The sequence below is a fragment of the Pseudochaenichthys georgianus genome, unplaced genomic scaffold (genome assembly GCF_902827115.2).
Source record: "Pseudochaenichthys georgianus unplaced genomic scaffold, fPseGeo1.2 scaffold_180_arrow_ctg1, whole genome shotgun sequence".
NCBI lineage: Eukaryota > Metazoa > Chordata > Actinopteri > Perciformes > Channichthyidae > Pseudochaenichthys > Pseudochaenichthys georgianus.
Genome location: NW_027262575.1, coordinates 716278 through 742778, shown reverse-complemented (window position 1 = coordinate 742778; position 26501 = coordinate 716278). Strand labels below are relative to the sequence as shown.

The 26501-nt window shown below is 43.6% G+C and overlaps 1 pseudogene; it reads left to right on the top strand.

Annotated features, from left to right (window-relative positions):
- The first annotated feature begins 1441 nt into the window (after window positions 1–1441).
- On the top strand, window positions 1442–22136 carry LOC117441588 (zinc finger protein ZFP2-like; annotated as a pseudogene).
- Window positions 22137–26501: the final 4365 nt, after the last annotated feature.

Genomic DNA, 26501 nt, shown 5'->3' with positions numbered 1-26501 from the left:
TCTCTGTATCTGTGTATTCACTCTGTCCTAAACGGCTTGTTGGAGCTCCTGCCCCCCCCCCCCCTTCCCTATGAGCCCAGTGGCCGTCTGTGAGACGGCGAGACACAGCGAAACCCAGCCCGAACACATACACACACCCGCAGCCTGGCTGGGAATTTGTGTGTGTGCTCACACACCGACTCACAGCCTCGCCGCGTCCCGCCGTCTCAGGGAGGAGAAATCGGCGGAGCTGCAGCTGAGAAAAGATTGAGTGTGTGTAACGTAATGGCTCCGCGGAAGTAACGTAACAGATCCACGGATTGGTCCATTTGGACCAATGGATCCATTTGGGTATGGGCACGTCACTGTACCCAGGAAGAAAACAATGGAATAAGAGAAATCTCCAACGAGGCATACAGGTATTTTCTGTGTTAGAGTTGTACTCGCTACAGCGTGTACTTTGAGGGTTTGTGACTTTGCAGACCGTTTACATAAAAACCTTCATAACACACAAGGGGACGGGTAATAAACACGTGGGTCTCGGAAGCTCCGGTCTCTTTCTTAAAGTTTTCCAGAATGTATTCATATGTTCAGCCTCAGAAGAGAGAACAACATGATGCACCTCCATTACAAATAAACAACACATCAACAGTTGTAAAGACACATCTACAAGCAAATAGCAACGTACAAATACCAGCACCTTCACCTCTAAAACTACACACATTAATAAAAGCACCGGATAGCAGTCAAGGAGGAACAGGCCTGCGTGTTATTAAGATGAGATAAGAAGTCCTTTATTCATCCCAACGAGGGACATGTTTGCGTGGCAGCAGCATAAAAAGACAAGACATTGTAGAGAAATGAAAAGACTAGAAATAAACAATCCAACATCTAAATAATACATGCACTTGTTTTGCTGGATAAACTTGTCCTCAAAATATAAATAAAGTTGTATTATTTTAAATATCAAATAGTTGGCGACCCCCCCCCCCCCTCAAATGACATTTCCCCTGTGTCCTTTCTTCTTGGTGACCAACTTCCATGTGAAATAACATCATTTTATTTCTTATTCTATTTATTTACTGACCTCATTGCTTTATTTCTATTTATATAAATATTTATAGAGGTTAAAACAATATATCCTCCTCTGCTGCCACCTTCAGGATAGCTAGAGTAACATCAGCTCTACTGAACAGCCTCTACCTAAGGTCTGATACAAACACTCTATTCATGAATGTGATGCATCTATTTATCAATAAAGTCTCTCTCTCTCTCTCTCTCTCTCTCTCTCTCTCTCTCTCTCTCTCTCTCTCTCTCTCTCTCCTCTCTCTCTCTCTCTCTCTCTCTCTCTCTCTCTCTCTCTCTCTCTCTCTCTCTCTATCTCTCTCTCTCTCTCTCTCTCTCTCTCTCTCGCCAGTGAGGTTTGGTGCGTGCATGTGGCGCGTGCATGTGTGTCCGGAAGAGAGCGGGAGTAGCAGCAGTGATCAGTCTGTCTCCAGTTAGCTGTATAACAAAGTCCTGAGGAAACACAGCGGCCTCCCAAGGAACAGCCTGCCTGCCTGCCTCATTTCAGAGTGGGTTATTGAAGCCGAAGCCTGGTGCTTCAGTCCGGGAAGACTGCAGAGAGTCCTCCCCTGTATTCCTCCACTACGGTCTGGGAGCAGCATCTATCTCCACTGTTGCTGTAACCATGGTAATGTCCCTCTGTGGGACCAATAAAGGACTTCTGATTCTGCGGACAGACAGAAGAGAGGGGGGAGGGGCGGGTTGGAGAGCGGCCTTCTTCTTTTCCCGGATTTGAAGAGTCCTCTTCCTCACAGCCCACCGTATCCCAGGATGCAATGCGCGCTGGTGACGAGTAAACAAAGAAAATGTCGGTCCGTTCTCAGAGAGAAGGCAGCCCGCGAGGAGTAACTGATACATGTGAGTGTTGGGTTTAACTTTCAGCCAGGAGAGACAGTTTTGATCTAACAATATATATGTATTGCCGGGTACACACGGATGAATGTAACGGTATTTGGCGATTAGACCCCGTTGTGCTATATATAATATCATTCGGGGGGAACCGAACCGATGAAGCCCACTGGGGTCTAGACACTGGTGGTGGTGAAGGCATGAAGGGATTGATGGAGGTCTGGAGAGGACTGGTTTAGCTTGACCCTGGATTTGGGAGGTGGAGGAGGGCTGCGTCCAGTCTCCTGAAATGACAGCTGTCAGGAGGCAGAGAGCAGATTTAAAGGGTTAGCAAAAAGTCCAAATAGAGAGGCGTAGCCATTACTGACAGCCTACTGCCAGGTAAATACACACTTCTACTTGTATAAAACTGACCTTTGTACTATTAATACTTCATAAAATACTGCAGATCCTTTATCTTTCCTCTTTCTAATCTACACACATACAAGTATTTAACTGAAGTTACACAACAGTGTTGTGGATACAGAGTTGGAGTTTATCCACACGTCACTACAGTGGGTAATGTTTTCAGGAAGCATTGAACAGTGCTGCCACATATGACACAGGAAAAAAAAGAAAAGACTCTGAACCCTCTCTTTGCCATTATATAAAAATAGTGTTGCTACAAAAGTATAAATGAGGCTTTCTAATAAGACAACTCAGATCTGAAGCTACTCAGGAATCTGCTGCCAACGTGCAATAAGAAATACAACATTGATCAAACCCTTTTTTTGTTGCATTTTAGTCGAGTATAAAAATAAATGCCTTTTTAAAATAGGATGCAAGCAACACTAGTTTCTTAACCTGAACTGATAATAGACTATAATCAATTTAAGTTTGCATTCTTATACCATTTTGTACAATAATTATAATGAATAAGTTCAAACAAACTAAAACTTACAGCTGATTAATAACGGTACTTAACTTGAGTTTTTATTATATCAAAAACCTGTTGAAATGCTTCTGTTATTTTTATTACGCAACGGCAGCCTCCAGGAATGCTTCTTTCACAACTTCGCCATCTTTGAAAGACTTCATGTGTTTCGCAAGAACGTGACAGACACGTTAAGATGCTCTGGTAGCAGCCTTGCTCTTGTTGCTGGGCCTGGTGGAAATGGACTGCTGTGCAAGTAGCTGTCCTCTCAGGCCCCTCCCCTTTAGCTGTCCTCTCAGGCCCCTCCCCCTTTGGAGCGTAGGGCAGAATCAGGAGGGAATTCCGTCTCGTAGTGTTTGTGCACTGTTTTGAAATGCCGCTCCTAAATTACCCTTCTTCGATAAAGCCACGCTCGCATTGCAGACGAGAGACAGATGGACTTTGAATTGGAATAGATACAGAAATAATCATCCTCCCACTCGGAGTGAAAATTATATATGTGTTGCTTCTTGTGTGTGTGCGGACTGTCACTCCTGGTGTTGACACGGACAACGTTAGCGAACTAGTGCCCACTGCCCACCAGCCACGCCCCGACACATGGGGTCACGCGGGCCAATCACAAAGCTGTGATGCGTTCAAGTGCATTATTCTGGCACAGGAAGATTATGTTACAGGACATTAACGATAAAACAGAATATTGTTGTTCTATTTTTAGACACATCTCGCGATCGACTGGAAATCTCCCCGACCGGTTGATCGCGATCGACTGGTTGGGCACCCCTGCGCTAAGGCTTGTGGGAGTACAGGAGAAGTGATAGGTTTATCTGGGAGTGACGTCCTGATCACTGATAGAGTGGCAAAGTCACGCCCATCTACTTCCGGTCCATGGGACCTTATTTCGGAAAAAATATGTATTGAAGTCAATGAAGAGAGAAAGCTTATCTTTCAATCCCGTTTGTGCCACCGAATTGTGCCATGAATTACACATATGATGTTTGTCAATCTTAAAAAATAATTTCCACGTCAAAAAAGTCACAGTTTGTCCTAAAACTATTGATATATAAGACTATGAAAAATAATCAACTAGAAAGACCACAATCCCAGAGTCGCTTAAGTGATGTCACAATTGTTTTCCTCCACTAAAATAGAGATAGATAAGATAACTTTAACAAGATGACTGTGTGCTTTGTACCAGGTTGTTATCATACCAGCAATGTGACTTCTGGTGAGGGCAGCGCCATGTAGAGACGGAGTTTTGTTGAGCTCCTCATGAGAACGACTAATGTCAGAATATTGCTCTTTTAAAACCACTTGAACGGGCTCCAAGCGACTTGATACACAAGTTATATCCATAGCCAGACGATTGCTGAGTAAATATGCCAAAAAATCGCCCGGGAAACAACAAGTTGGGGCCGGCAGCGGAGGCTAGCGCTAATGCTAACCTGGCCGACGACGCAGACATCAACGACCAACAGGTGGTACTTAACGCTATTGCGTCTCTTAAACAGGACCTGGTGGCGAAAATTGAAGAAAAGGCCATAGCACAATCGGCGGAACTCAAAATACAGACTACCCAGATTCGGACGGAATTACGAAGTGTGGTGGAACAAGTCAACAAAAGAATTGAAGTAACTGAGGGCCGAATATCTGAGCTGGAGGCTGAGGTTAGCAACCACTCGGACTCAATCACCTGCATGACATCAGATGTTACTGATATGAAAAAGGAACTGGCCACACTGAGGGACCGTTGCGAGGATTTGGAGGCAAGATCACGTCGCTGTAATATCCGCAATATAGGAGTGAAGGAAGGACGGGAGCATGGGAAGCACCCATCTCAGTTTGTGGCTGATATGCTAAAAGTTTCCCTTGGTCTCGACAAGCCCCCGACCCTGGACCGCCCGGGCACACCGCGCTCTCCGCCGCAGAGCGACACAAGACGGGCTCCCACCGCGGGCTTTTATTGTGAAATTCCACTATCTCTCCGAAAAAGAATCGTTGCTAAAGAAAGCAATAGAGATGAAATCAGTGACGACCCCCGACGGTGACCAGATCCGGCTTCTGCCGGCAGCCGGTGAGAGGGCTGCTGCGGAGCTGCGAGGGCGTGCGCTATGGCCTGAAATACCCTGCCATACTGATGATCACAACATCCGGGGGCCACGAGGCAAGTTTCAGCGATCCATAACTGGCAAAGGAGTTCGTTCTTAACAAGGTGGTGCGCAAGGCTTCATAGTGGACATGTTTTGGTGAGTATTGGCCAAGGGCTAAAATGTCAGCTCCATATGCTGGAGACGAGAAACAACTCGGCTGGACAATATATATGTGGTTATGTTTGGGAGATGTATATATATATATATATATATATTTTTTTTTTTTTTCTCCATATCTAAAATTCTCAGGATTTCCCATTTGATAACGTATCTTTTTTCTGTATTGTTCTTGCTGGGAAAAAATGTGAGGCAAGCCACGCCACGGACAATAATATCATTGTGTAACCATATGGGACATTAACGTTTTATCTTATTGAGCCATAACATGTTCAGGGCTGGTACATTACCTAGCTGATATTTCAAACTAGGATGACGCTCTATTCAGCATTGCCTGGTCAGCTGAAGAGAAGGAGCTATATCGAGTTAATTGTTCAGTTCTCATGGGGGGCTCGCATGGTAAGCAGTTTAGGAGAAGAGGTTTACTGGAAGTGCAAGCAGTCTCCATGTGTATAAGTGCTCATCCTCCCCTTCCCACCCTTTTTTCTTTTGTTTTTGTTTGTTTTTGTTTTTTGGCTACAACCCTTTTACCAAACTCAGGGACTCCCCAATGCAGTATCATAATTTGAAGGACCATATCGATGGCTTCTGTAGATAAAGGTATAGGCAGGGCGGACACCACGGTGGTGAGTTGGAATGTAAGGGGATTGAATCACCCGGTTAAGCGAAGCAAGGTGTTTTCTCATCTAAACAAATAAAAAACTGAAATAGCATATTTACAGGAAACTCATTTATTAAATAAAGACCAGCTAATGCTTCAAAGAGCAGGATTTACACAGGTTTTCCACTCCGATTTGAATAGCAAGAGCAGGGGGGCAGCTATTCTCCTGCACAGAGATGTGCAGTTTGAAGAGTCAAAATCCATAAGGGACAAAAATGGTCGTTACATAATTATTCAAGGTAAACTGTTCAATAAACCAGAAGTGCTGCGAATGTGTATGCCCCAAATTGGGATGACGTTGATTTCTTCAGGAATCTTTTCTCACTGTTGCCAGGCCTAGACTCGCATGAATTAATATTAGGGGGGGACCTAAATTGTGTCCTAGACTCTGTGCTAGATCGTTCTGGCAGTAAGGTCACCACACCTAATAAATCCGCAAGCTGCATAAATACATTCATTCAAGCCTACGGAGTGATTGACCCCTGGAGATTTAAATACCCGACTTCCAAACAGTTCTCTTGTTTCTCCCCAGTACACCAAACCTACTCTAGAATTGATTGCTTTTTAATAGACCAAAAATTATTGCCCATAACTCCACAGGTGTAATACAACAGTATAGACATATCAGACCATTGCCCAGTACTTTTGAAGCTCAGTTTTCCGGAAAATACACTCCGTGAACGCGTATGGCGCCTTAATCCTCGGCTGCTTGCGGAAAAAAACGTTGTTGACTTTATAAACACACAAATTGATTTCTTTCTCGAAACCAATGAGTCCCCAGAGATAAGATATTTCACACTATGGGAAACCATGAAAGCATATGTAAGGGGTCAAGTGATATCTTATAAGGTGAAAATAAAAGGAAATTCAAACAAGCTACATAATTGATTGATAGGATTAAAGTGATTGACAGATTACATTCAGTATCGCCTTCGGAGAATCTTTACAAGGAGAGAATTTAGCTTCAGACAGAATTTGATTCTCTGTCCAATGGGGACGCTGTAGATCTTCACTTAAAATCACGCTTTAATTTCTACGAACATGGGGAGCGTGCCAGCAAGCTTTTGTGCCATCAACTTAAACAGTCAGCAACAGCAGGTTTTATATCTGCAATAAAAGACGAGGAAGGTAATATTGTTACAGACCAAAAAAACATTAATGCCCAGTTCCAGTGTTTCTATGAGATCTGTACACCTCGGGGGCAAGTAGCAAGGAATTAGTAGATGACTTCTTCAGTCAAATTGAAATGCCCTCCTTGGATGAATCAGACAAATCTGGACTGGAGAGAAATATAACTTTAACAGAGATTGACAACGCAATTTATAAAAAAAAAAAAAAAATGAAGCCTGGAAAAGCACCAGGCCCTGATGGTTATCCAAGTGAATTTTTTAAGAAGTTTGCCCCTAAACTACTACCGCTATTAGTAAAGGTATTCGAGGAGGTCCTGGTTAGGAAGGCTCTTCCCCAACTATGACGCAGGCCTCTATCTCACTATTACTCAACAAGTGTGTGTGTGTGTGTGTGTGTGTGTGTGTGTGTGTGTGTGTGTGTGTGTGTGTGTGTGTGTGTGTGTGTGTGTGTGTGTGTGTGTGTGTGTGTGTGTGTGTGTGTGTGTGTGTGTGTGTGTGTGTGTGTGTGTGGGTGTGTGTGTGTGTGTGTGTGTGTGTGTGTGTGTGTGTGTGTGTGTGTGTGTGTGTGTGTGTGTGTGTGTGTGTGTGTGTGTGTGTGTGTGTGTGTGTGTGTGTGCAAAAGTACCATATTCCTGCATGTGTTGTATGTTTACCATAACCTGTCTGCTGCTTGTGTAATTTACAATCTTTGCGCTTCTAGATGCCTCTTCAATCGTCTTTTGAAGCTTGCTTTAGTTGTTTCTTTAGAAATCTGTGTGTTCCATGCAGCCATGGCTCTATACATATAATATTATCATTTTAGACTTCTTGGAAGTTCTGTTAGTACATTCAAGCGCACAGCACGACATTTTAATTGTCTGGTATTTGTAACCATATTCCCTAAAAGGCACAATCACCACGAACACGGCTAAAGCTAAAGGGTCAAGTACAGTACTATGACTAACTAACGTTGTAGCCTCTATGGCTGTAGCCTAGCAGAGTGGACAAGTTGCTGTTAGCTGACAGTGAGGCATGTACGTGTCCATCAACGTGACCACGCCCTAATTTATGCAAAAACTTTAAGACCTAATATAAATAAAAGGGTCGTGTTAGAAAACAATTCACTCACAGATTCATAATCATGAAGGTGGAATCTAACCATATCGACAATAATAGTTATTAGGGGTCTAACGTACCGAACCCGTACCGAAATTATTCGGTACGGGCCCTTCGGTTCGGTACACGTGTGTACCGAAGTGTACCGAACGCATATAACTTTAAACGTAAAAAATTGAGAACGTGAACAACTTCTTGGAAGTAATCTCAGGTGCTGCGTCGCAGCATTCAGAGTAATGTGCTCCCATTGTGTTCAACGCGTCATAGAGCGAGCAAGTCATTTCATTGGACGAGCTGGTCAGAGGGATGCGTTCAAATGTAATCAGTAATTTGAGGAACTGTCGAAATGGCGAACGCAGATAAAGTTGAGCTCGAAAATCCTCAAGCATCATTGAAGTCTCCGGTTTGGGAACATTTTGGTTTCGCAGTTACGTACAAGGATGACGGACAAAGACAGGTGGACCGAACCAAAGCTGTTTGTCGGCATTGCTCAACTAACATTGGTTACGCGGCTGGCAATACATCAAACTTGCACACTCTTGAAAAGACATCACCCGAACGTGAATATCACCGGTACCAAAAGACTAAAGTGCAAACCCAACTCCTGCTAGCATGTAAGCCTCCACCACTCGCAGAGAGTTCAGACCGAGCCAAAGCTATTACAAACGGCAAATATCCTTATGTTGCCATGGTAGCAAAGCGCTACCTGGCTGTATCTGCTACCTCTGTCCCTAGCGAGAGGGTGTGTTCTCCACAGCAGGAGACATTGTTAGTGCCAGCAGATCTGCCCTTTCAGCAAGCAATGTGGACAAGTTCATCTTTCTTTAAACAACATGAAAATACAATGACAAGCAAGTCCTAATGTCAAACTGGCTGCTTAGGTACTAGTACAGTTCGGTTCAAATACAGATTATTTCAGTTCATCGAAAAGCTGCACCTTAATGTTTATTTTATTATATTTTATATTTATTTGAGTGAATATTCATAGTTTAATAATAATTAAAAACCCTAAACTAATAGTTTATGTTTTGTGAGTACTAGTACAGTAAAGTTCTAATACAGATTATTTCAGTTTATCGAAATGCTGCACCTTAATGTTTATTTTATTATATTTTGGAATTATTAAACTGTGAATACATTATTCACAGTTTAATAATTAAAAAAAAATATGTTATGTTTTGTGATAATTTTTTCTGCTGTACCGAAAACGTACCGAACCGTGACCTAAAAACCGAGGTACGTACCGAACCGAAATGTTTGTGAACCGTTACACCCCTAATAGTTATTGCATCCCTGGGTAGAAACATGTTTTTTTCTGCTGTAAAGTTGGGCATTTTAACATGGGGGTCTATGGAAACTGCTCCTTTCTGCAGCCAGTCCCTAGCGGCCCATGTATGAACTGCAGTGTGTGGCACTTCCGTATTGGCTTCCCGGCTGTTCCCCAGAGTTTGCCGCTTGGAATGGACACGTTAATGAATCGAATGCGTGTGAACGGAAGACTTTTTTGCATTTGCGTTTTACTGTAGCGTCCTCGTGGGGCCGGGGTCTAAGCCAAACTATATCCGGTCACAGAGATCTGCTATTTTAAAGTAAGGTCAACACATATCGACCCTAAATATAGTCTATATTAAGAACGAGAAAAGTCTTAACATATATATCGTTTTTTGTAAACATATGACAAATGTGTGAGGGGGATGCCGTCAGAGCATCGTCCTCTGTGCCGGGCTTAGCCCCGGACAGCCCCAGCCCAATTTAACCCCTAGGTATTTGTGAGGGAGCTCCTATATGGCATGACCCCGCTGAAGCTCATGAAGTTTAATATATTTCATAGTTCAAAGTTTTGTCAATTGTTTTGTTCATTGGTCAAATACTGGTTTCTACTGGTTTCTGAGGAGTTCTACTGGAATGAAAGAGCACAGAGTACAGAAGCAACAAAGCAGCACACTGCATTAAACCTGACCTTCACAGAGAGGTTGAAGGTCATGTGGAGAGGAGGCTTCAGTAGTCTGTCTGCACTCTGTTTAGTTGTGCTATCTTACAATCAATATAGTACATGTGAGGTAAAGTGTCTCGCCAATGTAACCGGTTAGAACTCGAAGTTGCGATGAGGTCTTAAAATGTATGGAAAGGGTCTTAAAAAAGGTCTTAAAAGGTATTAAATTTGACTTCAGGATTCCTGCATATACCCTGAATATGCAAAAAGACTGCAAAATGCTTCTATGATTATTTTTAGTATTTTCGATCTCTCTCCCCCGCCTGCTTGTGAGGGGGCGGGGCAGTTTACACACACGCAGCTGCTACATACAGCAACACACACACACACACACACACACACACACACACACACACACACACACACACACACACACACACACACACACACACACACACACACACACACACACACACACACACACACACACACACACACACACACACCGAGGTGTGGTTAAACTTTACCCGTTCTCGATGCTCGTTGCCTAAAGTGCAATAAGTGTTTAGCATGTGAGGGCGGCAATGTGTCTAAACATTTAGCAAAAGTGCTCCACATCCAGACGGAGAAATGCACCGGGTTCCACTGTCTTTCTAGCAGCTCTGTAGCCCCATCCACGAGTAACGTTTCCACGTCAGGTGTTCTGTATGCTAGCAACAACACACCGAGTTAACTCAGTTATAAAAACATAGATGAATGATTAGAGGAAACTGAGTTAATTATTTTGTTAAAGTTTCAGCTATTCTGTTTACAGTTCTGTCATCACATTATTTAATACGATTTGTTAAAACGTTGTTTCTTTTGATGTGAAATATTATGTATTCAATTTAAATAAAAAGCGATGTTAGTTTTGTTCACAGTTTGTTTAGTTAGTTTACCTTATTTTTTTCTTCAAAAGAACCAATAAAAGTACAGTTAAAAGACCGGACCGATAAGCGGTATCGATAAAAGTAGTACCATGTAATATGGGACCTTTTTTAAAGGAGCCATCAGTGCGGTTTATATTTGTAATGGTTTTATAACAACCTACCTGTTCAGTTAATTAGCCTTAGAGAATGTTATATAGTACGATTAAGGGTAAAGTTATGCTTATTGTTTTTGGTATAATATATTTAAGTAAGAGATTCTAATTATACTTGTGTGTTTCTCTGTTATAGACCACACACACACACACACACACACACACACACACACACACACATTAAACCTGTTTTACTGTGCTGTTTTGTCGATATTAATAAGTAAAGGAAATCAACCTCTACCAAGAATCTTGTGTGTTCTTACCGACCTCCAAAGTGGTTTTCAATAGGACTCCTTGAAAACAATTCCGTTTCCAAATAACTGAATTGGTTTTCGTTTTTTCGTTTTTTCTCTTTCCGTCATTTTCATTGAGCTGAAGTAAACATACCACCGATTGGCTAAGAGTGAGTTTGGGCTTTTAGGGAGGAACTAAAGCACACCACTGCAAAGGAAAGGGGTACGCTGAATTTACAACTGTGAAGCTGACCGTTGAGCGGCCCAGACCAAGCAAGGAGGCAGAGGCAGAATGTCCAAAAATATAATCCGGCGTGGGCATTTATTATAATTTAAGGCGATACACCCCAGGTGAATAGGGTAATTTTTTTAACTTAAAGGTATCAGCTAGAAATTTCTCCAGTTAATTACTTGCAATAAGGCAATTGTCTTTTGTATTACAAGTTTTCTGAAATCCATCCATCCATCCATCTTCTCCCGCTTATCCGTGGTCGGGTCGCGGGGGTAGCAGTTCCAGCAGAGAGCCCCAAACTTTCTTTTCCCTGGCGACATCAACCAGCTCTGACTGGGGGATCCCAAGGCGCTCCCAGGCCAGCGAAGAGATATAATCCCTCCACCTGGTCCTAGGTCTACCCCTTGGTCTCTTCCCAGCTGGACGTGCCTGGAACACCTCCCTAGGGAGGCGCCCAGGTGGCATCCTAACTAGGTGCCCGAACCACCTCAACTGGCTTCTTTCGACGCGAAGGAGGAGCGGCTCAACTCCGAGTCCCTCCCTGATGACCGAACTTCTCACCTTATCTCTAAGGGAGACACCAGCCACCCGGCGGAGGAAACCCATCTCGGCCGCTTGTATCCGCGATCTCGTTCTTTCGGTCATGACCCATCCTTCATGACCATAGGTGAGGGTAGGAACGAAAATGGCCCGGTAGACAGAGAGCTTTGCCTTCCGGCTCAGCTCCCTTTTCGTCACAACAGTGCGGTAAAGCGACTGCAATACCGCTCCCGCTGCTCCGATTCTCCGGCCCATCTCACGCTCCATTGATCCCTCACTCGAGAACAAGACCCCGAGATACTTGAACTCCTTCACTTGGGGTAAGGACTCATTCCCTACTCGGAGTGGACAGTCCATCGGTTTCCTGCTGAGAACCATGGCCTCAGATTTGGAGGTGCTGATCCTCATCCCAGCCGCTTCACACTCGGTTGCGAACCGATCCAGTGAGTGCTGAAGGTCGCAGACCGATGAAGCCATCAGAACCACATCATCTGCAAAAAGCAGTGGTGCAATCCTTAGTCCACCGAACTGCAGACCCCCCCCCCCCACGACTACGCCTCGAAATCCGATCCATGTATATTACAAACAGGATTGGTGACAAAGCGCAGCCCTGGCGGAGGCCAACCCTCACCGGAAATGGGTCCGACTTACTGCCGAGGACCCGGACACAGCTCTCGCTTTGGGAGTACAGAGATTGGATGGCCCTGAGTAGAGACCCCCTCACCCCATACTCCCGCAGCACCTCCCACAGTAACTCCCTGGGAACCCGGTCATACGCCTTCTCCAAGTCTACAAAACACATGTAGACCGGATAAGCGTACTCCCAGGCCCCCTCCAGGATCCTTGCGAGAGTAAAAAGCTGATCCGTCGTTCCACGACCAGGACGGAATCCGCATTGTTCCTCCTCAATCTGAGGTTCGACAATCGGCCTGACCCTCCTTTCCAGTACCTTGGAGTAAACTTTCCCGGGGAGGCTGAGTAGTGTGATGCCTCTGTAATTGGCACACACCCTCTGATCCCCCTTTTTGAAAAGGGGGACCACCACCCCGGTCTGCCACTCCTTCGGTACCGTTTCCGACTTCCACGCAACGTTGATGAGACGTGTCAACCATGACAGTCCCTCAACACCCAGAGCCTTCAGCATTTCCGGGCGGATCTCATCCACCCCCGGGGCTTTGCCACTGTGGAGTTGTTTGACGACCTCAGTGACCTCCCCCCGGGAGATTGGCGTTGATCCCCCGTCATACTCCAGCTCTGCCTCTAACATAGAGGGCGGAGTTGTCGGGTTCAGGAGTTCCTCAAAGTGTTCCTTCCAACGTCCCAACACTCCATCAGTTGAGGTCAACAACGTCCCATCCTTACTGTACACAGCTTGGATGGTTCCCTGCTTCCCCCTCCTGAGGTGTCGGACAGTTTTCCAGAACAACTTTGGTGCCGCCCGAAAGTCCTTCTCCATGTCTTCTCCGAACTTCTCCCACACCCGCTGCTTTGCCTCGGCCACGGATGAGGCTGCTGCCCTTCGGGCCTGTCGGTACCTTGCAACTGCTTCGGGAGTCCCCCGGGATAACAAATCCCTGAAGGCCTCCTTCTTCAGTCGGACGGCTTCCCTGACCACCGGTGTCCACCAGAAGGTTCGAGGGTTACCGCCCCTTGAGGCACCTAAGACCTTGAGACCACAGCTCCCCACCGCGGCTTCGGCAATAGAGGCTTTGAACACCGACCACTCTGGTTCAATGTCCCCAACCTCCACAGGAATGCCCGAAAAGCTCCGCCGGAGGTGTGAGTTGAAGGCCTCCTGAACTTGGGCCTCCTCCAGACGTTCCCAGTTCACCCGAACTACACGTTTGGGCTTACCGGGTCTATCCAGAGGCTTCCCCCGCCACTCGACCCAACTCACCACCAGATGGTGATCAGTTGACAACTCCGCCCCTCTCTTTACCCGAGTGTCCAAAACATACGGCCTCAGGTCCGATGATACGATAACGAAATCGATCATGGACCTTCTGCCTAGGGTGCTCTGGTACCACGTACACTTATGAGCATCCTTATGTTCGAACATGGTGTTTGTTATGGCCAATCCATGACTAGCACAGAAGTCCAGTAACAAACCACCACTCCGGTTCAGATCAGGGGGGCCGTTCCTCCCAATCACGCCCCTCCAAGTGTCTCCATCATTGCCCACATGTGCGTTGAAGTCTCCCAGCAAGACTAAGGAGTCCCCTTCAGGAGCCCCATACAGGACTCTTTCCAGGGTCTCCAAGAAGGCCGAATACTCTGAACTGCTGTTGGGTGCATAAGCACACACAACAGTCAGAGTTTTCCCCCCCATAACCCGCAGGCGTAGGGAGGCGACCCTCTCGTCCACTGGGGTAAACTCCAACAACGAAGCACCTAACCGGGGACTTGTGAGTATCCCCACACCCGCCCGGCGCCTCACACCTTGAGCAACTCCGGAGAAGAATAGAGTCCAACCCCTATCCAGAAGTAAGGTTCCAGAGCCGACGCTGTGCGTAGAGGTGAGCCCAACCAGATCCAACTGGTACCGCTCCACCTCCCGCACAAGCTCCGGCTCCTTCCCCCCCAGAGAGGTGACGTTCCACGTCCCCAAAGCCAGCTTCTGCCGCCCGGGTCTGGTCCGTCGAGACCCTCCGCTTTCACTGCCACCCGTCTGGCAGCGCACCCGACCCCATCGATGTTTCCCGTAGGTGGTGGGCCCGCGGGACAGAGAAGCGGAGGTGTTGCCCACGTTGCCTTTTCGGGCTGGGCCCGGCCGGGCTCCGTGGCAAGCCCGGCCACCAGACGCTCGCCGACGAGTCCTCCTTCTGGGCCTGGCTCCAGAAGGGGACCCCGGGCTTCCTCCGGGCCGGGTATCCTCACTTCTTGTTTTTCCTTTCATGAGGTCTTTTGAACCAATCTTAGTCTGGCCCCTTGCCTGAGACCAATTTGCCATGGGAGACCCTACCAGGAACACAAGGTTCCAGACAACACAGCCCCCAGGTTCATCAGGGCACACAAACCTCTCTACCACGGTAAGGTGCTGGTTCTTCAGAGAGGAGAACCAGCACCTTACCGTTTAAATATGCAAATTATCCATTATCTCATTAAATATGCACATATTTTAACACATTTCAGGAATCGAAATCTGAACTTTGGATATGGCCAGATTCAAAATTCTTGTTTCATTTTGTAGTCATATTAGTATCTAAGGCTTTTACAGAAGGGATATTGGATATCTCTTTTTATTACTCCGTAAATCAGAAAATACTCTCAACAGCCCTAAAATATCAATTTTTGCCATGTTCTTAAGTATACAATGTTGTATAATTCAGGCTATGAATGATATATGAACAAACCCTTCTGTAAAAGCCTTCATAATATTGATAGGAATATAACTGGAAGGTTTGGTGTCTCTACGTGCTACTGAAGTTGAAATTTCAAACTCAGAGTAGGAGAAAAAACTCATTTTGAGAAAACGACCTTTAAAGATTGCAGTGAGGCGCTAGCTAAACCCTCCTGTTCTTTGGATGACAGCTTGCGCCTCGACGCACTCCGTGAATGCATTTCATGTTCGGGGTAATTTTCTTTGTATAACCTTGCTTCGTGCAAGTGACAATTGTTGTTTTCTTCTTTGTGAACGTTTTTTTCGCCGTTCTTTTGGCATTTTGAGATTTCAATTTCTAGCGGAAAGCTAACCAGGAAGTGTTTTAGCACACCATGTGACACATCTGAACGAATCACGTTGTCAGAAATTGACACAGCCAATGAGATTTCGTTTCTTGGTTTAAGACCCCTTTGTGCTTTCACGATTGGTTGCTGATACAAAGGATCCGATGAGATTGTGCAGGAGAGACACAGCTTTCCAGCGATATCTCTGTTGACATGCTGCACACAGCGGTCGCGGTACTTTATGTTACGTTAGAATGCTAACTTTTGGTGAATTTAGGATAAATCTACAGACGCAAATAGACAAACTATAGTAAAATAAACACTTAAATGTGTATTTTGTATGTTTTCCTTCCAAAAGCCTGAAAGAAAACATGTTATAGAATCAAAATAGCACAACATCTCAAAATTGACCAGCCTTAAAACATGGGCACAAAGTTCAGTCTCAATCCTGCTGTTCTCCTTGTCCACATCCTGCAGCCACAAGGATCTCACACACACACCCAGCCTCTCAACAGACAGGGCAACAGAGCCTAAATACCCACACTCCAATCATCACAACAAGACACAGGTGAGGGGGGAGGAGACGACACAGGACACCAGGTGCACACAATCATCAGCCACAGACAACATATACTGTGCAATCACGCCAACAAAGTGCCATATCACCCGGCCTGAAGCCGTCAGTCCATAGTGACGAAGCCACCTTCGTCACAACAACCCAAGACAAAACGAGAGCATAATGCGAAACAGAACGCAGCTCAATAATCTTTTCATCTCGATTATCTTGTATTGTCAGGAGCACTTATCGTGTGTCAGAAATGTGCACAAACCTCTACTCTGTGGTTTAAGATGGAATGACTTAGAATAATTACACTTCAAGTCTTACCTCTGCAAGTTCGGAGGGAAAACTAATGTTGAGGCTATATATATATTTTTTTTTTCTTCTTCTTGCAATTATACATTTTTTAAATGATTATTAACAGTATTTTTATGTATTTGTGATATATGGCCATAACAAAAGTATTTTTTGTAAAATACAGAAAATGCAACACATTTTGCCAACAGAAAATCATTTATTTTTACAGTTAGTTTTGTTAAATTTGCATTTAAAGGGGACCCATCTTGCAAAATGTGCTTTTTGATGTCTTTTATACATAAATATGTGTCCCCGGTGTGTCAGGAGATTCACGCAGTGTCAGAAAATAAACCCTTTCTCGTTTCCTCCGTACCCAAATGTTTTAAACACGGGTAAAACGAGCGGATACAGATTTGCTGCCGATATGACGCAAAATCGGTGGCGGACCCACAGAAAGTTGCTATCAGAACAATGCCTGACGTGTTTTGGACATAATATGGTCTGTGTTTACATTAGCAAGCATCGCTAACACTCAGAGCTAGCCTGTACTGGAGAGCACATGTGTTTTAAATAGCAGGAAATAAAAAAAGGAACTCACCTTGTGGTAAACCTGCAAGAGAAAAAGCATTTGAGCTCCATACTGTCTTAGAAATAATCCTTGATGTTGTTTAGAACAGGATGGTGTTTTATCACAGCAGAATTTCTCCGGTAGAATTCTGATCAGGCATTAGCGCCTCCTCATCTTTTTTTTTTCAAGCTAAGGACCCAAAATCAGCAGCTGGAATAGAGGGATATGAGGGATGTCTAAAATGCATGACCGGTTTGTATTTTGAGCAAAACACATCAAAGACATGTTTTTATTAGGGCTGTCAAGTTAACGCGTTAATAACGCAAAAAAAATTAGCGCCACTAATTATTTTAACGCGATTAACGCATGTGTATTTTTTGTCCTCGGCCGCCCTGTAGTTTCAGTGCGCATCGAGTTTAAAATACCATCTACAAGCTGATGCTGACAGCCCCGCTCCTGCCGCCCGCTTGTGGCGGACCACACTTCCACGCTCACCGGCAGGCACCGACTGGCCATCGGGAGGACCGGGAGGGTGTGTGTATGTGTGGCGCGAGCGAGAGAGAGACCTTACGTGTATTGTTGTTGTTAGCATCTGGTGCTAGCTAGCTGCGCTAACAGATATAAGGAGCTGTTTAAATGAAAACAGAGGAGCGACATTTCGCCGACAACTGCGCCGAGCACTTGACTTGATGCAGGAAGCAGACAGCGGGACATTGTACGAGAAGTCAGCACACTCAGCACGGATACTGCGCGTAACATGATTGCAGCATCCAGGCAGCTCCCGTTCGAGCATATGCCTCGAGTTGCACATAGCTCCAACGAACACACACACACACACACACACACACACACACACACACACACACACACACACACACACACACACACACACACACACACACACACACACACTTTGTTTTGTATTATTGTATTAGAGAGGTTCCAGGTTGTTGTGTTTAATATTCATGAGAATATTTGTCATTGTTCAAATGATATTAAACATTAGCATAAAGCATATTTGTCCACTCATATGTTGATAGGAGTATTAAAAACTTGAAAAATATTCCTCTAAGGTACTTTTAGAACAGATAAAAAATGTGCGATTAATTTGCGATTAATTAAATATTTTAATCGACTGACAGCCCAAGTTTTTATATATTTGTATGTATCTGAGACCCATAATATGTGCCTTAAAATAGCACGATAGCTCTTACGATAGATAGATCTTTAAAAGCTGCTAAAAACAGATATTTAATGTATTCCATTTATACAGTTTTTCTTTTGTTAAAATACATGACGCATTTCAATAAACCGTTTATTCTTGTAATTTGAATAGGATTTCCTGTCATTATGAAATACATAAAACATCTTTTATTTTTGGGGGGGAAAACTGTAAAACAGTGTAACTAATGTATGAGGCATGGCTTGGTATTTTGGGTGAACACTTCAGAGACATGTTTTGTATAGATATAGACATTTTTAAAAACCAAAAGAGTACTGCATTTTAAATAATCCTTTAGAGATGGTCATGGTCATCATTTGTTAATAAGATTAATTCATTATTTTATTTTTCTCTTGTTTTCTCTTTTATTAGGACAATTCTGGAGAACTGGATCTGCTGAGGAAGGAGCTGCCATCCACACAGGACCCCCCGTGGTGCTGGAGAAATCTAAACAGCATCAGGGACATCATCCTCCCAAACCTCTGCTTCCTGCCGTCCAGCTGAACAGCAGCTCAGGAAGCTTCAGAGAAACAGTGTGTTGAACAGAGACTGAAGCTTCAGAGAAACAGTGTGTTGAACAGAGACTGAAGCTTCAGAGAGAAACAGTGTGTTGAACAGAGACTGAAGCTTCAGAGAAACAGTGTGTTGAACAGAGACTGAAGCTTCAGAGAAACAGTGTGTTGAACAGAGACTGAAGCTTCAGAGAAACAGTGTGTTGAACAGAGACTGAAGCTTCAGAGAAACAGTGTGTTGAACAGGAAGTGGTGATTTAGTAAACATGAGTGTTGTGCTGCTCTCGTTGGTGAAGCAGCGACTCACTGCGGCTGCTGAAGACATCTTTGTTCTGTTTGAAAGAACGATAGCAGAGTACGAGGAGGAACTGTCTCGTTCAAAACAGGAGAACGAGAGACACCGGAAACTACTGGACGCTGTTTTACAGCCTCAGCATCAGATCCACAGAGCAGGTCTGTTCCCTCTTTATTCACTCTCTCTTTATTAACAAATAAATCAAGGTTTACCCAGATTTTATTATGATCCAATACATCTGAAATATTACTCTACAATATTATTGCCGGAAGAAATACTAAGGATAATTAATAAAATAGAAAATTAAAACATTTCACTGATCCAATGCCTACGTTTATTTATTTGCTTCATTTAATGAATTATTTAGTTTTTATTTTGGTAGGTTCCCTCCATAGTAAATTGGATAACCACAACCTTAAACATTTTCAGCTGTAAAATGAAATATATACATTGATCTAGAAACATCATTTGCTGTGTAAACATATTATATTAGTCCCCAAAAACATTTAAATGTAAATCAATAGGGGGTCGATGTCTGTCTTATTAGAAATTCTGAATTTTTTCAAAAAAAAGACAGAATTGGAGATTTTACGAACAATTTCACGTGTGTTTCCTGCAGACGTCCAGCAGCAGCTGGTGGTGGTTAAAGAACAGGTTCCCCCTGAGCAGCAGGAGTGGAGCTCCAGTCTGGACCAGGAGGACCCAGAGCCCCCCCCACACATTAAAGAGGAACAGGAGGAACTCTGGAGCAGTCCGGAGGGAGAGCAGCATCAAGGGCTGGAAGAGGCTGATATCACCCAGTCCACATTCACTCCTGTCCCTGTGAAGAGTGAAGATGATGAAGAGAAACCTCAGTCCTCTCAGCTTCATCAAAGACAAACTGAACACATGGAAACAGAAGCTGATGGAGAGGACTGTGGAGGACCAGAACCAGCCAGGAGCTCAGATCCAGAGAGACATTTACAACCAGAGACTGAGAACAAACCTGGAGACTTCTCTGAGCCTGACACTGAAGACAGAGCTGATTGGAAGGAGACCAGAGAACCAGGTTCAAACTCTCAGAGAAATAAACAAGACCCTGTCAGTGATTCAAGACGTATTGCAGGAGAGAAACTATTCAGCTGCTCCGTCTGTGAGAGCACTTTTGAACAGAGAGGACATTTACAGGACCACTTTAGAATCCATACAGGAGAGAAACCATACAGCTGCAGTATTTGTGACAAAAGATTCACCTGGAGTGGTCAGGTCAAAAGCCATAGGTGTGTTGGTCGTCAGTCCTCACAGCTTCATCAAAATCAAACTGAGGAGAACAGAGAGGCAGAGCCCCCAGCCAGCAGCTCAGCAGAACACATGGAAACAGAAGCTGATGGAGAGGACTGTGGAGGACCAGAACCAGCCAGGAACTCAGATCCAGAGAGACATTTACAACCAGAGACTGAGGACAACACTCAAGACTCTTCAGAGACTGAAGACAGTGAAGGCAATGCTTTTTGGAAACAGAGCAGTGAAGGCCTGTCAGATTTAAGCTCTTTGAAACATGCATTTTCCTACAGTGGTGAAACATTTAACAGCAATCACCAGGGAGAGGAATTGTTTACGGAAGGTGGAAATCGAAGCCAGCATATTCCGAACCAGGAGGACCCAGAGCCCCCCCCCACACATTAAAGAGGAACAGGAGGAACTCTGGAGCAGTCAGGAGGGAGAGCTTCAGGAGCTGGAGGAGGCTGATATCACCAAGTCCACATTCACTCCTGTCCCTGTGAAGAGTGAAGATGATGAAGAGGAAACTCAGTTCTCTCAGCTTCATCAAAGACAAACTGAACACCTGGAAACAGAAGCTGATGGAGAGGACTGTGGAGGACCAGAACCAGCTAGGAGCTCAGATCCAGAGAGACATTTACAACCAGAGACTGAGGACAACCCTGGAGACTCTTCTGAACCTGACACTGAAGACAGGGCTGATTGGAAGGAGAACAGAGAACCAGGTTCAAACTCTCAGAGAAATACACAAGACCCTGTCAGTGATTCAAGACATAGTGCTGGAGAGAAACCATTCGGCTGCTCAGTCTGTAAGAAATATTTTACACAGAGAGGAAATTTAAAGGGCCACATGAGAATCCACACAGGAGAGAAACCATTCAGCTGCTCAATCTGTAATAAAGCGTTTGCCCTGAAATCACCTTTAAAACGACACATGAGAAACCACACAGGAGAGAAACCATACAGCTGCAGTGTTTGTGAAAAAAGATTTACACAGAGCTATCAGGTCAAAAGACATAAGTGTGTTGGTCATCAGTCCCCACAGCTTCGTCAAACTCAAACAGAGGAGAACAGAGAAGCAGAGCCTCCAGCCAGCAGCTCAGCCGAACACATGGAAATATAAGCGAATGGAGAGGACTGTGGAGGACCAGAACCAGCCAGGAACTCAGATCCAGAGAGACATATACAACCAGAGACTGAGGACAACACTGGAGACTCTTCTGGACCTGGGACTGGAGACAGTGATTATTGTTGGGTTTAAACTCTTTGGGTAATTCCCAGTAAGTGATATATAATGCGATAACTCGACTGTTTGTGATAAAAGATGTTTGGTCCAAGTAAAGAGAGGACTGTGGAGGACCAGAACCGGCAACATTTATAAACAGAGACTGAGGAGGTTTCCAAATTGGGTTATATAATTAAAACGAAAGTTAATATAATCAAATATAATTTTGTAGAATCCAAAATGTAAAATGCATGATATGTCATGAAGCTCTATACCAGGGATGCCCAACCAGTCTGTAGGAGCCATGATCAATATTGATTGGTTGGCTTGGGTCACATGGGTATGGGTGGCACTCATTATACAATACAATACAACTTTATTTATAAAGCACTTTAAACCTCCAGACCAACCGGTAAATTAATCATTAATACCAGAGAGTAAAACATTGTATAACTGTCACATTGTAACCAGATAAGGTAAAAAAACTGTGTTAAAGTATGGACCATTTCTTAAAATAAAACCATCCCACCCATTTGGACTGGGGTAACCTAAATGAATTATACGCTGTCCTCTTCTGATTTAGGGTAAGATTGCACGACTGCCACACTCACACTTAGGTAGGGTCACACCTCATTACAGATACTAGAATCCTACGGGATCGCTGCAGTAAGATGTTGGAGGTCTTCTACCAGTCTGTTGTTGGAGATCTTCTACCAGTCTGTTGTTGCCACTCTTCTTTGATGTGCCTTCTCGTTGGATAACTGGACTTAAACTCACAATGTAAAATATATTTGTTTAAATCTATATCTTAATTGTCCCAATATACATGGCATTAACATGCTCTTTACAAACAACATAATAATCATGCAACGAAAGGCCGGAAAGGCAATAACAACAAACAAAGAAATAAATAAAAGGATAGGGATTAGGGGTGTAACGGTTCACAGAAGTCACGGTTCGGTTCGTACCTCGGTTTGGGGGTCACGGTTCGGTACAACAAGAAAAAGCAAAAAAAAGTCCCAAATGCATAATTCCAGGTTTGTTGTTATTTATTTTTGAACAGTAGTGCAAGTTTCAGTTTAAAAATAAGGAACTCTGACATTTTGAATAATGAACTGCATTAAACAGTTAAAAACAAACCACACACACTCAGATGGCCATATTATCTATAATGGCTGATGTCAAACAAAAAGGTTTCATCAAGCTGTAAAACCAAAAAGAATGTCTTGAAAATATTACATCATAAATAATAAGAAAGTGTTTCAAGAGCGCATAGTCGTGGAAAAAGATATGCCAAAAGCTTCCTTTATTTATTTTGGTTTCACGGCTTTCATGTCTATTGGCTTCTTAAACAGCGGAGATCAGCTGTTGAACTGCTGTTGTCTTTTTTTGGCCGGGCTCCGGTGATTGGCAAATCTGGGTGATGCCTTCTGATATGATTTAGCATGTTTGGCGTGTGTTCCCATTAGCATACCGCACCGCTATCGAACAACGGCGACACACCGTCCTCGTCCGATCCACCACTCGCACTTCATCGTTGTTGTAGTCCACAGGGAACCCGAAATGTTCCCACACAGCTGATTTAAAGGAAGCAGGTGGGTTCTAGCTCCTGTGTGTTATCTGAAATCACCATACTAACTTTTCTTCTTCTTGAATTTAGTTCGTTTTGTTGTTGTGTTTCTTCTTGTTCTTCATTTGTTGTTTAACACTAGAACCGCCAACGGGTACATTTTACCCGCAGCTGTTTTTTATTGTATGTAACTTTTTTTCAATAAAATATTAACGTCTCCCAGTCCGTGACTTTTCCTGAAAGTGTGTTATGTAACACCCTGTGTTGTTAAAAATTGTCAATATGAAGTCAGATTGAAAAAATCGCCAAAAAAATTGATATTTATACCTATTTCCGCCAGCGGGTAATATTTACCTCATATAAATGCAGCGCTCCTCGCGCTATTGATTTTGCGATCAAAATACTACGGAGGGAAGATATTTTCGTTTGGAGGGGAAGCTCGCGAGTGTGGGTGTGTGTATACGTGTGTGTGTTTGTGTATTTTTGCGTTTGTGTGTATTGTGTTTGTTTCCCAGAGAAAACCCTCACGAGAAACACCGGCTGTTGTTATGCCTGCTGTGACATCAAGTTACTCCGTTCTCCGCTTGTAATTATGCCGAAGCTTCAAAGTTATATTTATCATCTGAATTTGCCGAAACAAGTTTAATATTCTGAAAGCCAAGACTTTGTTTAATTTAAATCAGATGAAAACAAACTGTAACGGACCCTGCCGTGTTATCTGTGATTACTATACTCTTACGTTCATAATTTCAGCCGGAGGGGGGGGGGGGCGGCGCTGCTGGAAGAGCAGATTGCGAGTGAGAGGTGCTTGTCTTCGTCCCTTTACAAGCTTACAACATTTATTTATCGTGTGATTTTGGAAATAAAAGTTTCATATTCTGAAATCCAAGACTTTGTTTGTTTAAAATCAAACAAAACACCCCAACCCTGAAAAAATAGTTTTTTACATAAATCCACGTTTACTCTGAAATGAGCCGTTACGACTTCCGACTGATTTTGATAGAGCGGGTCACATAATATGAAAAGCTGAGAGTCCACAGATTATATTGGTATACATGTCATCCCTGTGCGATCAAAACTCACCGTTCTGTATGGTACATTGTACCTTGGAAATCAATAGCGGGTAAACTTTACCCGTTGGCGGATATAGGTATACAGCGACCTCTGGCGGTTCTAGTGTTAAGGGCGGCTGGAAAACAGCTTTTAGGCGCAATACCGCCCCCTGGATTATAAATAGTGTAATGGATACTGCCCTGAAGGACAGACTTTTTTCCCACTCGTAAAAAAAAGGCATATTCGTCGTGTGACTGCATGTGCCGAACCGTGACGTCCGAACCGTGACGGTACGGGACGAATACGGATACCGTTACACCCCTAATAGGGATATGTCTTCTATATGTATTTTTATGTTGATATGTCTTCATTATTAATACGTGGCCACGTATTAATAATGCATGGCCACGAATTAGTTATTACGTTCCCACACATTAGTAATTCGTGGGAATACAATAATTATTACGCAATAACTAAATCCAGATAGTCTATAGAAACTGATGACTGAGTGATAACAAGTCGAGTAAAGTTGGAACGATATTGGCAGATTCAGATTTCACGGATCAATAACTCATGAACAAAACGTTGTTCAGACACAAATGACGTCTCCTAAGTACCGTGGTAAGGTTGACAACGAACTACAATCACATTTTTATCAAAGAAAGCCAATACGTGCTGTCCTCCAAACTGGAGACATTACATTGGTCTCTATCTGCAGCCGGAGAAGAAATGAGTGCTCAGGGACCGTCTGCAAAGTGCAACTCCGAAAAAAGAGAATACAATAATATTCAATCACTTCACTATTATACAGTATATTTGCAGACGGTCCCTGAGCACACGTTTCTTCTCCGGCTGCGGATAGAGACCAATGTAATGTGTCCAGCTCGGAGCGAGGACGTCGCATATTGGCTTTTTTTGATCAACATGTGATTGTAGTTCGTTGTCAACCTTACCACGGTACCTAAGAGACGTAATTTGTGTCTGAATAACGTTTTGTTCATGAGTTATTGATCCGTGAAATCCGAATCTGCCAATATCGTTCTAACTTTACTCAACTACGTTTCAAACCGTGCATTTTCAGCAGCCGAATCAAGTGCCTTTTGCTAAGGATGACACTGTGCTTAACTGCAAGGGATTGCAGAATATTATTATAATTCATACCCAAATGAAAATCAAATGAAATCAAATCAAAATGATCCATGCTTCGCGATAATAGCCGTCGCCTACGGTACAGAGTTTAGCTAGTGTTGTCTATGGTTGTCACTCAGTCATCAGTTTCTATAGACTATCTGGATTTAGTTATTGCGTAATAATTATTGTGTTCCCACAAATTACTAATGCGTGGGAACGTAATAACTAATTCGTGTCCACGCATTATTAATTCGTGGCCACGCATTAATATTTTTCTCACCAATGTCACCAGGGGGGCTCCGTAGTTTTGAGTCCAATGTTCCCACTTTCTGTTGAGTTTCTTATAATCTCAATTTATGAATCAGTTGTTCCATCAAAAAGATTTCTTCCACGATTGTTACCCATTGGTTTTTCGTTGGTGGTGCTTCCTCACCCCAGATGTCCTAATATTAGCTTTCTTACTGGATGTTAGCAGAATTTTGATCAACTATATGTCACTTGCAATAATTTCCTCAGGGAATTTACATAAATAGAGTACCAAACTAGTTTTAGAAACCTTATACCCTGTGATTTGACATATTTCCTCACATATCATTCCCCAAAACAAAATTACAGTTGTTTTCAGTTGCTAACACATAATCTCACATGAAGCAAAATGTTTTAATCTCACACTCAAAGAGCAAAACCTCAGCTCAAATCTCCAAAACTCTTAACACATGTTCAGCTCTACACCAAATTTGCAATTGAGAGGCTCAGGTGAGCTAAAGGACTCTCTGAGTGTTTAGATAGTTCACTTTAGTCTAAGTTATCTCAGTGGGTCTCAAACGGTTTGGTCACAAATTATTCAAAAGATTATTTCCGCGGCACACCTTCATATGATCATTATAGTTATAAAAAAAAAGAGAATAAAGGAAAAACAGTTATGAAATACTATATGGCAGTAAAACAAGAATAAAGTTTAAAAGGGGAGTGATATGTAAAATATCCATAAAGAAAAAAAAAATCTGTTTCCAGTTGTGTTTCATCTGGGTGTTGAGAGATGTATCCATAGATCTCTCAATGTTGCTCTCAAAGTGCACCAGATTGATGCTTTTAACTTCAATATTTAACAAATCTTCACCGGGGAGCATCCCCCCGGACCCCCCAAGAGGAGGTGAGGTCCGCTCCC